The 18,515-nt window shown below is 35.5% G+C and overlaps 1 long non-coding RNA gene across 2 annotated transcripts; it reads right to left on the bottom strand.

Annotated features, from left to right (window-relative positions):
- Positions 1 to 2,843: 2,843 nt before the first annotated feature.
- On the bottom strand, positions 2,844 to 18,246 carry LOC127011473 (uncharacterized). Of its 2 annotated transcripts, none has more exons than XR_007764460.1 (3): positions 18,168 to 18,246; positions 17,718 to 17,899; positions 2,844 to 3,351 (listed from the first exon to the last, which is right to left on the bottom strand). It is a non-coding gene; the product is annotated as an uncharacterized LOC127011473 (long non-coding RNA). The 2 variants fall into 2 exon arrangements; XR_007764462.1 differs by having other exon boundaries at positions 18,183 to 18,238.
- Between the last annotated feature and the right edge of the window lie 269 nt (positions 18,247 to 18,515).

Below are 18,515 nucleotides of genomic sequence, written 5' to 3'. Positions count from 1 at the left end.
AATACATTATTTTTTAAAGATTTGCCTAAAAAGGTTCAAAGAAATAAATAAAGAAAAATAAAGAAAAATATATATATAAATATATTATTTAATTCATAATATATTTTAAAAATTAATATTGACAATTAAAAAAATAAATATATATTATTTAATTCATAATCAATTTTAAACATTAATATTAACAATTAAAAACATATACATATTCTTTAATTCCTAATTTATTTATTGATTATAAACATATTCTCCTTATTTCAAGTAAGGATTCTTCTAATAGTTATGGTAAACTATCTTTTTCTGTTTTGGACTTATTTTTCTGTGAGATTTTCCTAGTCAAAAATGTAAAATATAATCCCCAGTGTAGGGCCTTCGTTTGGGAGCTGGCTTGGCTTGTTATCCTTTCTGCGCGAGGACTCGCTGGTAATCAATGAAATTACTTTTTAGTTCAAGGCAAGCCAATAGTGTTGCAAAATGAAATTATTGCGGAGGAGGAGGTCCCGGCGCTTTTTCCGGAGCTTGCTAATGAAGTGTTGCCAAGATTGGTGGGCGGAAAGGGGGCGTGAGATATCGGCGGGACATGCCAGCTCACATTTTTCAGTTATTTCAGTTCGGTCTCAGTCTCAGTTCCATCGAAGGCTCCAGCTCCTGCCCCTGCTCCTGCCCCTGCTCCTGCTCCAGCTCCATCTCCTGCTCCTGCTCCTCTTTTTTCCGGTTGGCTTGGGTGTTGCATACATTTGCGCTTAATGGCTTTGGGGAATTCCGATGACGTTTATAGTCGACGGCAGCCGGAGCTCCGGCTGCTCGGATCCTCGGGGAAATTTGCTTTTGAAAGTTTCCCGCCCCGTCCTCGGTCGCCTGCTTGGAAAACACTTAAAGCCCGGCTCAGAATAAATGGCAAAGAAATGGCCTGCACATAAAGTAAGGCACAATCTCTGGCCGGACAATAACTCCTTGATGGTCAATGATTTGCTGATGGATGATCTTCATTTTATCCCCGGCCTGGATTAGGGCGCCATGCCAGAGCGGAGATTGTCAACTTGTCCAGATGGATTGAGGACAAAGGGGCAGAAAAAAGATGCACCTAATGGGTTTCTCTGAATGACAAAATAATTTAGTGATAATACGAAACTAAAGATATTCGTGAATTGCATTGGTGTTACATTTATTAAAGGCTTATTAAATCTTAGAAAATATATGTAAATTATTGTTACTAAGTAGCAATGATATGCAAACGTCTTACTTTAAAATAGGAGGCACATTTATACATTTAAAAAAAATTAAAAATCTAAATTCTGTTAATTTATAATTATTTTTTTTTTTAATTTAAAGGTTAAAGTTATAGTTCATTTTGAAAATAAAATTTATTTATTAGAAATTTAAAAACCCTATTTTCTTTGTTTTAATTAAATATGTTTGTTAATCAAGCTCATTAGCTAAATATTCCAAATACAGTATTGATTCTAAAAGCAAAAATAAATTTATAATAATTATAATAAATATACATAATTAAAACTAGTTTTTTCAAAGAATTTTCTTGGGGTCCTTACTAACTCTAAAATGTTGTTATACATATTTCATTTTATGGCCCCTTTTCTTTAGGAAATTACCCATACGTACCGTGGGACCTTGCCCATAATTACTACTTTCCTGTGGTTCACTGTACTGAAAACCGTGATGGCTGCCTGTCCGGATGATTGACTCCGGCCGCGGGGATTTCCGTGGAAGGCTGGCGGAAGGATGCCTGCCAGGCAGGTGGCTGGGTTGACAGGATGCCTGACAGGAGGAGGAGCAGCCGGAGGAGGTGGAGCCGTTGGAGGAGGCAGGCAGGCAGGCAGTCAAGGGTTAAGCGGGTCACAGCCGGTTGACAGTTGCAATTAATGCGGCAATTGCAGTTGAGTTTTTGTGCCAAAGATGATGCAGCATCATCAGGAGATTGATGCAGCCGGGCCACGAGGAGTAGGAGCCGTAGTAGGCGGGCAGGAGGAGGAGGAGGAGTGGCTCCATGTCCACGATGGTTATACCCAGTTTACAGCTCCTCCTACTGCTAATTGGCATGCATCAATGCATCGATGACGTTTATTAGCAGTGCTCAGACACACTCGAGGGAAGCGCAGTGGGCTAGTGGGCTGGCAGTGGCACTCTCTGATGACGTTATTGTGTGCGCAGTGCGGCAAATTAACTTAATTTGATTTAATGGGCAACGCGAGCCCCGGCTGACGGATAGTTATAATTGCGCTCCCGGGCTTGGAGTGGGTAAGTCGAGCGCATCGAGGACCCAAATGCCAACAATGCAGCTCAATTAAAACACGGCCTAATTGCCAACGACTTCTATGTCGAGAACCATTCACTTTAGTTCGCATTCCCTCTTCACGCCACATATAACGTACACTTTTACAACCATTTCATTTGTCACTTTTAAAATAAAAACAATTATTTCATACTTATGCAAACATATTTTTTCATAATCAAACAAGTTATTATATACAGGTGTCTAAAAGTATGCAGTGCAAAGAGGCTTGATAAAATATCATTGCATACTTTTCGCCACCTTTGAAGAGATTTCAAAGACACCTTTAAACTGATTTAGGAAAGCTGAAACCTGAATTATATTTGGGATCTTATTAGATTGTCTTTAATTTATTGGAGCTGAGAATTTCAGCATACATTCCATACATTTTACAACAATTTCATTTGATACTTAAATTCATTGTATTATTTAATATTTCTTTATTTTAAACACTTATTTTCCTAATCAAACAAATTATTGTATACAGGTGTCCAAAAATATGCAATGCAAACAGGCTGCATAATATATTGTTGCATACTTTTTGACAGCTTACAAGTAATTTCAGTTAAAACTATATAATTTGTATTTATTTGATTATGTTAAAAGCTAAAATATATTTTGCTGAAATATAAAGGCTTTTTTACTTGCATTTGCATTTACTCCATTTCTAAGGTTGGCTAATCTAGTGATTCATGCATTTTTTTAACACGTCCTGGAATTCCATCAATTGACACAACACACGATCCTCCGAAAACAAGGATGGGGCGAGATGTAAACACTGGCTTAGGCCGCCCCTCCTCCTCGGGGTTATGTAGATGTGGAAATGCTTACATGTCGTATTCTTTGGGCACTGATTTAGCTGCTGTCGCTTCTTGTTCCACTCGTTGTCGTCATCGGGTCGAGTGGCAGCATTTAATGAGGTGCAAATGAGCTTGTCCCGGCATCAGCAGCAGCATCATCGCACCGTGTAGCCCAAGGAGCCAGAGTCGCGCACTTTAAAAAGAAATTAGCTGCCAGGAGTAGGCCAAGTGGCAGAGGACCCAAGGAGCGCCCGGCTCGAGAGTACACTGTGAAAAAACAACAGAAAGAACATTTGTTTCGTATTTTTCTCAAGCAAATATATTTTTTGGTTACCTCTTAACATGACTATTTGTGTTTTATAATAAATGTTACCCTGCTGTTTATTAAAAATATGTATGTATGTATGTTATTAAAAAAAATTAAAAATATTTAAAGATAGTTTAACATATTTATTAACTTCATATTTCATTATTAGGCTATTTTATTCTTAAAAAAAACAATCTTTGCTTAAATGAAAATTTATTTAAAATATTGAAAAAATATGTCAAATATTTTTGAGACACATTTGCAATATTTTAAATTATATAAAAGTACGTTTTTTTTATTTAAAGTCACAAATTAATTTTTTATAAAATTGTAATTTGATTTTTTCTCAGTGCTCTCAGTATCGAGATGAGTGGCAAATGTTGTTGCTAATTTCCCCACTTGCTCTGCTCTTGTTTTTTTGTTTTTCTTTAACTGTCTGTCTGTCTGTGTGTCTTGTAAATTTTACATATTTTCTATGAAAATTACCATAGACACATGGCCGTCGTCCCGCCCCCTTTTCGGGGGGCGCGTGGGCAGGGGGTTCCTCAAATGCCGGGCACGTAGTCGTGGGTGCACCCACTTAACATGATAAGCGACAAGACACCTAACATGTTCAACACGACACCTTCACGACAGCGACGACGGAGGACCCCAGATCCCCGGATCCTTGAGGGGATGGGGCTGGAGGCGGAACGGGTGAGACGGGGTTCCGGGTGGTCCTGGATCCACGGGGGGCGCATGACGCTGCGGGAGATGTGGGTGCTGAGTACTCAGCTCGTTTATGGCCAGGACTTTGATTTGATGGGTGGAGTTTGCCACGTTTATGGGTAAACAGGTATAATAATAACACTTCAAAGCTTAGTAGCTGTGCATTTGAGGATTTCGAAGAATATTTGTGAAATAGGCCTAAGAATCGTGTAAGAATTATAGAAATATTTCATATTAAAGGCTAGCATAAATAGTAAAATTCTAGATATTTGAAATTTATTTTATAATTTATTTAAAAAATCTTAATTACTATATGACAAGTGGTCAACACTTTGAAGCTTAACAATTTTAAATTTAAATTATTTTTGCGAATTAAACCTAGGAATTATAAAAGCATTATCGCAGATTATAGTTATAAAAAAATGTATTAAAACAATGTGGTTTTGAATGGTAGTAATAATTAAAATTAATTGCATAAATATTTTTGTTTTTAATGGTTGAAGTTCTTGGTAAACAAATTTTATAAACATACTAAAAGCTATACAGCTTTACATTTACATTTGAAAAGTTTTAAAAATATTTGTAAAGCCAGCCTAAGAAGCAATTAAGAACTATTAAAAATTATCATATTAAGTGTTCCGAAAATATGTTAAAAAAATTTTGGAAACAAGAAGGTTTTGTATCAAATGAATATTAATACTTATAAGTACCTAAAATCATTGTTATACTTTTTTAACAATTTTTCTTTGAATTTATGACAGACCTCTTCATATTATAAACGTAGGCTCTATAAGTAGGCACTCCCACCCCATGGTATTATTTTCGTAATAAAAATAAAATCATTCATTTACATTTTAAATGTTATTTGTAAGTGACAGCCATCTGACAACTCCTTTTGCGTGGAAAAATCCAGGCTATCTCGGCGGGAAACTTGAGATTGCTGACGCCGAAGGGGGTGGAGCGTGTGCGCAGGTTACTTGGGTGGTTTTGTAGGGCTCTGTGGGTGGCTTCTGGGTGGCAGAGGCGCACGCCACCCCCCAAGCCGCCTGCTGTTGCCAACTTGCGGCTTCTGTGTCTGCGGCAGGACTTCTGCGGAATAACCCGCCCACATGTCATATTAAGCCAGTGTCCTGGTGAACGTTGCGGCATTAGTTGCCACAGCATTTACACTCGAAACCCCTCAGAACAGGCCCGAAACACCACGGCTGCAATTATCTATTTGCGAGAAAGATTTGCAAACAATTTTTGCCTTTGACTAATTAGCGAGCTTAGTGTTTTTCCCACATTTTCTCTACGCAAAATGGCAGTTTACAAGCGCATTGAATAAACGGACTAAATGGCCAGAGTGTGTGTCGAATATTTTACAAAACTTAAATGGAATTGGCATCATAGTATGCAAATATTCTTACTAAATACGATTATCACTCTTTCGGAAAGGAGATATTCTTTGGTAGCAATATAAAATCATAAATAAATTTAAATAGAAGACATGATATACAATTGTTTTTATTTATTTTTTTAAATGTTAGAGCTAGTTAATGTGACTTATCAAATGCTTTGTTGTACTCTCATTCAAGATTTAATTTTGCCTGAGTGCAGACCTTGTTTTCAAATGGAAAACAATTAAATTGCTTCGATTGAAATATTACACATACGCCTCGTTGGCGCATTTGTGCCAAGGAAATTATTTGCCACACATTTCGAGCATCTGTGGGCTTTAATGGGCGAACACTAAATAAAGTGCACTGACATACAATTTTGTGGGCCTGCAAGATGCTTTTCTAATTATTTTTCGCAATGGAAATTTTCCCTCGACTCCATTTTTTTTGCCACATTTGTATGGTATTTTCGTTTTTTTTTTTTCGGGTGGGTGGAAAATGTACGGTCAGCTCCATAAATTGTCAAACCACAATGTGGGCGGTGCAGTGGATAACACAAACCAAGCCACAAAACGATTGAATGCAACCGCGTAACGTTTTGCCACTTTTTACACTTGTCTACAGTATTTTAAATATACTTTTGCGGTCAGTCGGTGGAGGGACGAAAAACAAGAGCAATAAACAAATAGAACAATAAAAAATTGTCTTTAATTTAAACGAAGATATTTTACCCATTTAGTACTGCTGAAAATTAATGTTTTTAATTTAATATAATACTAATTCAAATAATTTTATTCAAATTTTCAGACTTTTAACAACTATTTAATATATATTTTTTAATTGCAAATTTGTGGCATTAAATTATGTTTCTTATGCTCAATATTTTAATCTTTTTAAAAATGTATATTCTATAAAAATATTACAATTTAAATTTAGTTTAAAATATTTTTATAAAAAGAAGTATTTAATTCATTTCTTTCCATGCCCACACACGCTTGATACCCTGTAATTCGTAGAACATAACCACCGTGATATGCACAGATCCAAACGCATAAAAACCATGTTACCTGCATACAATTGCCACTTTTTTTTTGCCTTTGGGGACATTTGTTTTTTTCTGTGCTTTTTGTTGTGTAGCTTTAAGCTACACAAATTGCATAAGGTCGGGGATTTTGGGGGGGAAAATGGGTGGGGAAGCTGACGAGTCAATGACTCGGAATGAACACCTTTAAGCCGCTTAGAAAATTGCAATGCCCAAAAATCACATCACAGCGAAGCGGAGCAGCCAGCTACAACAATGGTTAGACATTTTTTCAGTTGTCAAGGGAGATGACATTGCATAGCCCCCATCGTTGTGCACTGAGAAGAAATTCTACCTATATTCCAAGGCTTAAAGCTAATAATAGGGTTTTTTTGTACATTTTGTAGTATATTTTTAGTATTTTAGTTTGATTTTTCGATCTGGTATTTTTAAGTTCACGTAACACCATTACTTAAAATTTGTTATTAATACTTATGACAGATAGTACCTTAAGTTTATATCTTATATTTTGGATTTTAACCACTTCTTATATGAAAGAAATATAAATATATGTATAAAAGTAGTATAAAGTATTATATACTGATAACCGTGCATGATTTTTATTCACTTAAAAATACCAAAAATACTAAATTCAATACTACTTCAGAATTTGAAAAAAAGGAAACTTAAAGGAATTTTCAGGGTTTTTGGAGTGCACTTCCCTAGTATATTTCCGCCCACCAACTCCGCTTTTGCGACTCCTTTTCTCTGTTGCACTCGCTGCCGTCCAAAAGGATTTCCAAATCAATTTGATTTGCCAGGGGTTAGGGGCTGTGTGTGTGTGTGTGGGTAAAGGGGCGGGGAAAATGGTGAAAAAATGGGGGAAAGGGGAAGTTTCAGGTCTGCTGCCGTTCGCAATCAATATGCAATACTGTTGCCCATTGTCTCTCGCTTTTTGATTTCGTTTGCTTTTGTCATTTTCCACGGACGGCCTCTTGGTCCTTTTTTTCCTGATCCCTCAGGTCCTAACTCCTTTTTTTTCCTCGTATTTTTTGTTGATTTTGTTTGCTGCAGAGATTTCATTGCTTGGTCCCGCTTTGTTTGCCTCCGTGGCATTCCCATTCCAATTTCCATTCGCCCAGCGAAATCACATTTGACTTGGCATTTTAATGACGTTGACAGGAGCGGAATTCCAATCGTAACAAGCTAAATTAACAGTCCTCGTCGGACATGAGTTGTCTGTACAAAATCAGAATGGAATTTAGCCACCTATTTAGTTGGCATTCAATTTAAAGCCATTTTCAACAGATTTTGCTTTAAATATTTTCCTAAAATTCTAAGAAACTATTTAACAAACATGGTCAAAGAAATAGGTTTTCAATCTAAAAATAATTTTTTTAGTAATGTCTATCACCCCAAAAATCCACAGATCTGCTGCAAACCAATTTATTTCTCCCTGTTGCTCCTTTCTTCGGGAAAATTTCCACAAATTATTCGATAATAGAAAATCAAATTGCAACAAATTCGCACACAATTGCAACACAAAGTGGAGGACACAAAAAAAAAAAAAATGAGAAGAAAAACAGATGAAAACGATGTGAGATCGAAAATAAAGTGAATGCCATCAGCAAGACGCCATTGCGTCAGTTCGATTTTCCCCATTTTCACTTGAGGCGGCGGGAAAATGCTGTGGAGAGTCTGGCTTAGTCCAAAAGGGCAACAATGTTGTCGCATTTTGTAGCTGTCTTGCACCGGTCGCATCGCCCCTACCCCCTCCAGACGGCCCGGAAAAGCGGTAGGGGTTTTTCCGAGCACATGCAGCGAGTTAAAGAATTCCAATCAGCAGGACCATTGTTCTTGAGACATTCGCCCAGCAAAATTGAAGATAATTGAAGTGTAAAACGTTGCAAGCGGAAGTGCAGCAGTCAGCAAGGGGTTTCCCCAGAAAAGCCCCCATTTTCCACACTCAACCCCCGCCCCTGAGGTTGTGTTTGTGCTGCTGATGTCAAGGCATATTATGCAATACAATTTTGGCAACAGCAGATTTCCCTTCTCAAACATTTTTGAGTCACGTCGACTGTCGAATGCGGAAATGATGAGACAATAGGTTGATGCCGCAGAAGGAAAGAGAGGGCTGTAGGTGGCAAGAGAGAGAGGGCTGCAGATGGCAAGAAAGAGAGGGCCGCAGATGGAAAATCGAGAGACCACAGCGCAAATGGAGGCCAGCAATAAAACTGTTTGCTGCATGGACAGCAACAACAATGACTGCCCGAGTGCACTGCAGAAAATTTCACATTATTTCAAAATATTAAGTGTGTACGTTATATTTGAATAGTTAGGCACGTTCTTTTAATATTGTTTTTATTATTGCAAAGGTTGTTTATTCTATAAAGAATCAGACAATGAAAAAAATAGTTATAAAAAAATGTTTTTTATGAACTATACAGTATACTGGAATATTTAAAAATTAAATTGTCAAACAGAAATATGTATATGTGTTTATTTGAATATTTTTAACAATTTTATACAAACATATTTTAATTAAAATTAATAATGATGATGATTTTATATTTTAAACAATTATTATAGGGCCTGCAAAATTTAATTACCAGTATTACCATTATTTTAATATTTTTGAATCATTTAAAAAGGTTTAAATAAATTATACAATAGATTCAAATATTAAATCAGATAATATAAACATATATGTTTGAGTATTGCTAAAATTCTTAATTAACTTTTTTTAATGATGATGAATTTAAAAAAATATACAATCAATGCGTTTTGATTATTTGGTTTTATCATTTATAAATCCTTTTAATAAATCAAAATAATTAATAAAATATTTAAATATTTTATTATTACAATTATAATTAAAATTTCTTTGTATATTGCTAAATTTCTTATTTTAACATTTTAATTTGCTATTTTATAAATCTAAAAAAACGTAGTCAATGCACTCTGAATATTCTTTTTTCACATAAAATAATAAATAAGTCATAGAATTAATAAGTATGTGGTCGGCTTTCAGATATTTTGCCACAAAATATTTGCCATTGTGAGCCTTAAATATCCACAGTGCCCGAAGTAAAATAAGAGCCCGAACAATGGCAGCAATATGAAGTGGAGGTATAAGAACAAAAAGTGCAATAACAAAACAACGATATGCAAATCGCTGACAACGAAGTGAGCAAACAATCCTTGCACCGAATCCTTTTGTCCTGCCAATGCAATTGCCAAATTGCCAACGTAATAAGAAACAAGAAAAAGATTTTGGGGACAGGACAAAAAAAAATTGCGGGGAAAATGTGAGCAGCGATGGAGCAGAATGAAAACTTGGGCTATTTTCGTAGGCAATTTCCAAGTGCATATTGGCCACGAGTCGAGTTTTTATTTGCCGAGCGGCTTTCTTTTTCCACCACAAGGATCAAGGACATTCTGGTCGCGTATAAAGTAGAATTTTAAGACTTTTATTTGCTTAAAGTTTACATTTTCTACACCACCAAAAATGTATTAATATTTTACCATTTACTGTACTCATTATAAGCAAAACAAAAATCGTGCTCGGCTTTCAAAGGCAGACTTATCGGAAAATGCAACAAAAATATGCCGAAAATGGAATGTAAACGAAAATTGAAAGTAAATCAAAACAAGACACGGCAAAAATCGCCCGGCGACATGCCATAAAAAATGGCTTTGCTTTTGTGATTGAAGAGGCCATGGGTGGTGGCCGGATGGTGAAAAAGGGGGCCACATTTCGCTCCGGGCGGAAATGTCATTGGCAACGCGACTCAGATTGCCGACAGTTGTAAAAACGATTGGGATGTTTACTTCATAATATGTAGGGGGAGGTCTTGGGGGCCAAACAACCCCCCTTAACCCATGGCGTTGTTGTTCTTCTGCAAGTGTAGAGCTGGAAATTCAGGGCTGAAAAAAAATTTTAACGCAATTAAAAATTTGAAATAAGAAAAGTTAGTAACAAAATATTAATTAAGAAGAATTGTAATCTATATTTTAAATTTTTCAATATCAATAGCAATCAATATCGCCTTTGCTCTTTTAATTTCATTTGACTTCGATTTATTGGCACTTCCTGCAGCCCTGCAGGACCTAAAAAACCAGAAATAGGGGAATCCCAGCGTGGAATTTTCGGGGCAAGTTGGGGAAAATTGGCATCCATCACCTGGAGCGCATTACCAGCGGTAAGGCCGAAAAGGAATAAATGAAATTCCGAATGCATGTGAAATTGCATTTGTGCATGCAGATGAGCGGGGAAAATGGATGGAAAGTGGGTGGAAATTTGGTGGAGAACAGGGACTCAAGCCGGGCTTAGAAAGGGTAGGCGGCCAGTAGCCCATTTTTATAATTGTATGAAAAATGTGGCATTTTTTCATGCAAAGCCAACCACAATGTCCGCTGATAAACCTTGCTGTTGATATAAAAAAAAATTCCCAAAATATGAAACTTTTTGGGAAGATTAAATGGCACTACAAATTATTTTAAAACAAAAAACATCCAAGGAAGGATTTAAAAAATATGACCGACTTGTATATTAAAATGTATTTAGTAGAATGAATTTATAATAAATTTATAGAATTTTAATTGTAAGCCTATTTTTTGATAAAGATTTTTAACAGAAATAAATGTATTTTCTTGATATTTTATAACATTTACATTTTCTTTAATTCTTGTTCATTGTCTTAAGATTTTGTTTGGCATTATTTATCTCTGACCCTATAACCTTTTTATATTTACATTTTCATTGAAGCTTTCTGCTTGTCCTTAGTTTTTTTGGAGTTATTAAATTCCTTAAATTTTGTTGTCTTATCTCAGTAGCTTTCTAGATATTTTCCTCCATTTTCCGGAGCAACCTTTTCGTCCTCGGCCGCCGGCAAATACCTCCAACATCTGTCACTCTCGATTGCTCCCAACCGTCGCCCCTTGGATTGTGTCGAGCGTGTTATCCACTTTTGGGCGCTTGACGTCGCCTCCCTGCCGCCCTCCCCCTTTTCCAAATTTTTCCCGCCTTCCTGAATTTCCCCACCCACTTCCGCCCGGCCCGCCCTCACGGCCTTCGCCCTCCTTTTTATCCCCCGTATTTTTTGCCTGACCATTTAAAGTCAACGATGCGTTGATGCTGCAAAGGATTCCCGCTGCACACAGGCTGCTGTCAGCAGGTGACCGCCCAGAGGGGCGTGGCACATCGGGGACGGACCCGCCGCACAGACAATTCGCTGACTGGCAGCCGAAAAACCGAAATAAACACAAAAGGAAAAACTACGGAAAACAGCGAAATAAGCGTACTGTTTTCACTTTTTCCAACCCATTCCACATATGTAAGTATATAGCTGTGCTCGAAACAATAGCAGAGGGTTGATGAAAAATGTACAAATAGCGAGTTCTAGTTTAAAATAAATTAAAAAACAATATTATAAATAATAAAATACAATACAAAAAATTATACAAAGATATATAAACGATTGAAGTTCAGCTCATAACTTATTGAACCTAAATAAAGAGATAATTTCAACAAGCTTTCACATTTTTATAAATAAAGCAGGTTGTCTAAAAATGTTAATAAGTTTTATCTGTTTTTATAGATTTTAAAATAAATAAATTAAATATTATATTTAAGCTTTTTCAAACCTAAAACAAATTTCTTTTCAATAAATTTTCACATTTCTTTAAAAAAAAAAGTCTTTTAAAAAATTTAATAAATGTTAGCAAATGTTATAATAAGTAATAATCTATAAAAGCTTGTAACTAAGATAATCATTTTATGTTTGGTATTAAAACCTACAAACTAGACTTCACTTTTATTTTCATCGAATTGTAAATCATTTAAATACATCATTAAATATATTATAATAAACAATAATAATTGATCTAACCATTTTATTAGTAATTTTAAAACTTTAAAGGCAGTTGAAACCAAAAAAAAGGCCTTCACTTTCATTTTTGTATTTATTTAATATTTTTTTATTTAAATATTCCTAATAATCCTAATAATCCCACCACATCTGTGGCTATACTATATATGTTTACACAGAAATAGTTTTATATGCACTTGATTGTTTTGGCTTTATTCCTGATCAGCTTTTATTCTGCGGCTGTTTGTGGCAGCAAAGCGGAAATGCGATTTAAATTATTTGATTTCCGTTTTTGTGGGCAAGCTATTTATTCTGCTCGCTAGTGCTTCGTGTTGCCTATTTTTTGGCGACAAAACTATCTACATATTTGCAACGCATGTTTTCCTTATTTCAACATCTTATTTATGTTTGTTTGGAATTCATACTTTTCAATACTAGAAAGCGAGCAAATATGAAATAAAGGTTTAGAAAATATTAAAGGGGAAATTCAATTGCACAAGAATTAGAACATAAATGTATACAAAAATATAATGAACAGATTGATGTTAAAATAATAAACAATAACTTTCTATGTTCCCCTCTAGTTTTAAGGTATAAATATACCACATTTCAGATGTTAGTTTATTTTTACTAAGGCCTAAGATATTTAAATCAAGACTCTTCTATTTTTAAACATTTTTCCGCCAAACTTTTCCCTGCTTTTCGCTTTGCTTTCCTGCTTTTTGTTCCCCTTTTTCGCTGCCTTCTAATGATGGCCACTTCAGTGTTTCCGCCTGCCAGCGATGCTAAAGCGCAAAGGCTGGGAAAATGGGAAAAGCCAAAAGGAAAGCCATCGGCATTGGCAGCAGCATCTGGGGGCGTGGCAGGGGCGGCGGCCAGAGGGGGCCGGCGGGGGGTTGGCTGGTCTGGCGTGAATGTAGCTCGTAAATTTGTTAGTTTATTAGCGCAATTTCCGTTGCTAATTAATTTCCAGGCCACACACACAAATACACCAAAGAAAACGTAGCAGGCACTTGGAAAAAATACTTGAAATAGAAAAATGGAATTTCGATTTTTGTCTAAAATACGAGATTCAGATTTTGGTCAAAAATGCGATTTTTCTTTCCACTTTTTCAGTCGTAGTTTAGCCAAATAAAGGCGTACAGCTAAAAGAACATTTATTTTTTAACCCATTTTCAGATCTAAATTTAAAAAAAAAAAGTCTGAATTGTTAATAATTCTTAGATTTTAATGCCAATGAATTGTAAATTAAACAGCGAGCTCAATGAGGTATGACATTCCTTTTTGTGATTATTACATATCGCTTAGCAGCCAAAAATCTAAAAATTTCGGTCAAAAAATGGTATTCCAATGTATTTAAAATAATTTTTTTCCAGTGCATTCTCGGTCATCCCGCTCTAACGCTAGAAGAGATATTAGTGACATGCAGCTTGCAGTTTTTAAAATGCCGGAAAACGGGGGAAAGTGAGGTTGAGGTGGGTGAAAGTGGGGGAAGGACGCTTCAAGGATGCTGCGGTTTTGTTCTTGTGCCAGGCAATCTGCTGAGCTGCATATTTCTAATTAATTAACCTGCATGCTGGAGTGCATATACATAGACATAAATACGTATACGTATAATAAATCCATGTAAATAGACCAGCACACCCACACGAGCGCCATCCATGCAAATTTTCAATTTCCGGCCATGTCTTAAGTAGAAGAAAGGTTAAATGCTGAACGAAAATGCTCTCCAAAAGTTATCTTAAATATATTTCTTGTTTTTTTACAAAATGTGTTTTAGAATTTAAGAAACTTTCAAACCGAAATAGTTGTTTTTCTTATTATGTTTAGTTTTTTAAGTATTCGTAAATCAAAGAAACTTGAAGAATGCAAAAAATTACAATTGTATGAAGAAAAAAAGCAAATATTTTACAATAAAAAATATCTGCAATGGAAAAACATAGAAATATCTATATTTCATATTACTCTTTTTAAATTTCCTCTGTCTTTCTAATTTCACGTTAGAGTATCTTGCCCTATAAAAATAAAATCGGACTAAAAGCAGAGACGAAGGAGGCCAGCGACAAGCTATAAATTATAATTTCCAAGACATGTTTTCGGCACATGGCGTGGGCCAGGGGGTGGTAAATGGGGCTGGGGATGGCGTGGGGTCAGGGGTCGGTGTGTGACTTTGACAAGTTTTGATGATGTGTGCCCCCTCTTTATTCCCAAAACCCACACCCTCGTGTAGGCAACATTTTTCAATTAACAAACGAACGAAAAATGTATGACATGCCACACATAGATACTCACCAATACTGCCATGCTAGCCACTCGACATGAGAAACGGTGCCAGGCACCTCCCCCCACCCCCTGCTGCCACCTACCGCCACCCCCACCACCCACTTTCAACCTGATATACATCATTTTTCATAGGCTTTCAGCCATTTCCCCAGCCTTTTTCCACCACCGCAGCGCTTCGAATCAAAGCGCCAAAAACGGCCTGTCAAAAGGGGAAAAAGGGGTGGGTGTTAGAGGGGGATTCGGATCAGAGGGTAACTAACTAACTAACTTACTAACAGTCAGGGGACGAAGACAAGGGAAAATCGCAGGGTGCGCAGATCGAATGGGAAATACTCTGGAAATGTAGAAAAACATTTAGGAAATTTGGGGTATTCAACTAAAAATATTTAATAAAAATTACTTTAAAAAAAGGTACTTAAAATATTATTAGTATTTTAATTTAAAAAATTAAAATTTAGATTAAATTAAAATGAAAGCTTACCTATTGTAATGTAAGCAATCTATTTCCAAAAAATTATGAGATCTATATTGTTTGAAAATATATTTATTTTTCTTTATTTTACTAACATTTTATGATTAAATTAAAAAAGATTTAAGAAATTTTAAGCTTATTGTAATAAAATCTACTTATTTTCCTAAAAATAATCAGAAATTTAATTTTTAAAAATATTAAATTTACTTTATCTAAATGTTTACTAGATGTGTTATATAAAAACGTATACAAATTAAATGAAATAATTAAATAAAAATAATTTCCAGAAGTTTGAAGCTAATATTAATACAAGAACTTGAAAAAAATTGAAAATATTTAAGTAAAATAATATATAATAAATTTGACAAATAAAACAATTTTGCAAAATGCCCTATGGCCCAAATACAGGGTATCAAAAGGACAGATTATGTACATGCATATACTTATGTACATGCCACTATATACGTGCATATAAATGACTGGGGATTTGTCTGGGCGCCTGTGTGATGTACTTGTGTCATTCGTTTCGCCTTGGCAAAATGACAAGCGAAATGTTTGCTGCCACAAAATTTCATTTAGAAAAAGGGTTATTAATAATATCAAATTTGACGCTGGGCGGCCATTACATGGAGCACCCGGAGCCCCCTCCTGCGCCTTTGTCTCTTTTTGGGGCCGTGTCCTGGGTTGTCCTTTTGGGCGTTTTGTGGCGCGCTAAACACCTGCTATTTTATGATTTTATTAGGCACTCAACACGCCACACGAAGGGGGATCCTCGCCCCCCAAGGGGGGCTGACGGTCTAACCTGACGTGTGGAAAACGAACTTCACTCGATGAAATGGTTCATGTTCGCAGGAAAAAAAGGATGTAGGGGGAAAATATATATATTGAACATTTCACATGGAATCCTGTTTAAAATAGTTTGAGGTTTTGTCGGCATTTGTATGCATTACCAAAATAAATTTAAAAGAAAATCATAAATTAATAGTACTTTAATCTATCAAAGTTAGAAAAAAATTAATTTTATTTTTTTCTTAAGAAAGTCTGTTGAAGAATTTTATATACTATAATATTTAAATACAATGTTCACTTTTGAATAAACGATTTTGTATTTTAAAATGAGTTTAGTCTATATTATAAAAATATACTTAATTATACATAAATCTTTTAAAAGTCTTTTTTAGAGGTTATTTATTTATGTTTTATTATTATTATTATTTATTAACTATTATTGCCAACACATATGTACTTTGTCCACAACCATTTGCCCTTTGCTCCTTTTGTTTCGCCCACTTCTGACCTCAAAATCACTTGCCAAAATGTGAAAGCAAAGGCAACGGTCAAGTGTTTTAAAGGCGAAAAGTATCACTATACCTATGTTCCATTGTGTACCATTTCCCCGGGGCGGCGGCAGTGAAGGGGGCGTGGCAGGGGCTGCCACTGGCCAGCGGTTGTATAAACGCTTTCTCATAAATAAACTGCCAAACATAAAATATGCATATGAATGCTGGCCTCACACACTCACACAAAAGGCGCCGCACTCACACAGGCACATGAATTTAAATTGATTCAACTTACACGGACACCATGCACTGAGCGAAATGGAAACAACAAAAACAAGGCCTTAAAAAGAACATCAGACAACTATGTCTTAGGCTGCGAAAGGAAAGTCTAGAAAATAAGAAGGAGAAAGACATACTTTGTCTTAAAAAATAATAACCTGGTTTTTAATTTTTTTAAGTGTATGCAAACATTGGCTTTCAAAAATGAGCTTCCTTCCTTGCTTTACTAAATACTTATATATATATCGTATTTTTACGCTATTATATTTTATGCTATTATAATCCCATTATTATGTCCTTACATTTTTATATATACTTTTTTTTTTTGTTCTGTAGAAATTCATTCTGCTAAATAAGCTGGCACAAGTGTTTTTGAAAACAACACAAACAAAACAAATGGAGCCCCTATTCAACGACACGGAATAAGTGCTCTCCCCCCGCTTTTCCTTTCACCTAATTAATTTCCAACTTTTCCAACAAATTTCGCTCGAAATTATAATGATTTTTGCTGGTGAAAATTTCCGGGTCATAAAAAGTGAGCATATTCAAGACAAAGCTAATAAAAAAAAACAACAAAAACCAAAGTTCCGCAAACCCAGCGATGATTTCCTTGGAGACAAATTAGCAAAAAGCAGTTGACACACGCACACCGCAAATGCTTTTCGGGGGTTTTTGTTCTGGTCAAACATTAATAAACTTGCCGGCACTGGGGGTTTTCCTTTTGGCCAAAATGTTGCCACAGGCAAATTGGCATTTGTCTTTATTAAAGTGACCGTGCAAGTGTGTGTGGAAATCTTTTCTTTTCGCCGAAAGTTGTGAAAAGTCCACTGACAGGGGGTTTTCGGGTACTTTCACCATCTTGCGACATTATGGGTTGAAATTGAATACATTTATCTTTAAATATAAGTGCTTTAAATGTTATAAACATTGTCAGCATTTCCAATTCAAATGGTTCTGATTTAGGGTTTTTCTGATTCAAAATACTCGGTAGCTTAAGGGATAACTTAAAATATTTTATTCACTAAGGTACATACCTGAAGAAGTTTTCGATGCTCTGGAGTCTTGAACAATGACATCTCCGTATATATATCCTCTATATCTTTCCATACATATTCTGTGATCCGATGATCTTTCCAACATCACCAACACACACACAATCATTCGCTGGAACTTCCGGTCAACTGGTTTTTCGAGTGACCATAGCATCCATTTTTAGCTAGAAGTAAAAGAAGAAGAGATCAATTTGTTATTAGCATTATGACGTGGCCAATTGTAAACTTTATAAATTTGCATAACAATTACGTAATTGTTCAAGGTTATTTATACAACATAAAACATTAAACATATATTGTATGTTGTATGTTGAATGTTTTATGTTGAATGTTTTATGTTGAATGTTTTATGTTGAATGTTTTATGTTGAATGTTTTATGTTGAATGTTACATGTTGAATGTTACATGTTGAATGTTACATGTTAAATGTACCTCCATGAATGGTACCTCCATATTGTCACTGATCTGTCCAAGAGCACTAACACACACACAAACACTCGGCGCAACTTCCGGTCAACTGATTTTTGGAGTGCCCATAGCCCACAGGTCATGCATTTTCGAGCTAGAACTAATTGAGAATTATAAGCACCCACAGACGAAATTAATTTGTAAATAACATTTTCGATGACGTGGCCATTGTAAAATTTAAATATTTCTGTATAACTGCTTAATTTAAGGTTTTTTTTTTGCAACATCACACAGTTAACATGCCTTGAGTTGTTAGTTGTATGTTTTTTGTTGAATGTTACATAATGAATATAAGCTGTTGAATTTTGCATA

The sequence above is a fragment of the Drosophila biarmipes genome, chromosome X (genome assembly GCF_025231255.1).
Source record: "Drosophila biarmipes strain raj3 chromosome X, RU_DBia_V1.1, whole genome shotgun sequence".
Taxonomy (NCBI): Eukaryota; Metazoa; Arthropoda; class Insecta; order Diptera; family Drosophilidae; genus Drosophila; species Drosophila biarmipes.
Note: the sequence above shows the minus strand (reverse complement) of the source record. Positions and strands in the feature narration are given on the sequence as shown.